This window comes from Sinocyclocheilus rhinocerous, unplaced genomic scaffold (assembly GCF_001515625.1).
Source record: "Sinocyclocheilus rhinocerous isolate Xijiao unplaced genomic scaffold, SAMN03320098_v1.1 scaffold12, whole genome shotgun sequence".
Classification (NCBI taxonomy): Eukaryota; Metazoa; Chordata; class Actinopteri; order Cypriniformes; family Cyprinidae; genus Sinocyclocheilus; species Sinocyclocheilus rhinocerous.
Genome location: NW_015626394.1, coordinates 383 through 711, shown reverse-complemented (window position 1 = coordinate 711; position 329 = coordinate 383).

Genomic DNA, 329 nt, shown 5'->3' with positions numbered 1-329 from the left:
TCCCGGGTGACTGAACTCCTCACCCTATCCCTAAGGGTGCGCCCAGCCACTCTGCGGAGGAAACTAATTTCTGCCGCTTGTATCCGCGATCTCATTCTTTCGGTCATGATCCAGAGTTCATGACCATAGGTGAGGGTAGGAACGTAGATCGACCGGTAAATTGAGAGCTTCGCCTTGAGACTCAGCTCCTTCTTCACCAAAACAGACCAGTACAATGACCGCATTACTGCGGACGCAGCACCAATCCGTCTGTCAACCTGCTGCTCCATTTTTCCCTCACTCGTGAACAAGACCCCGAAAAGAAAGAATGAGTTTTAAGAGTGAGAATA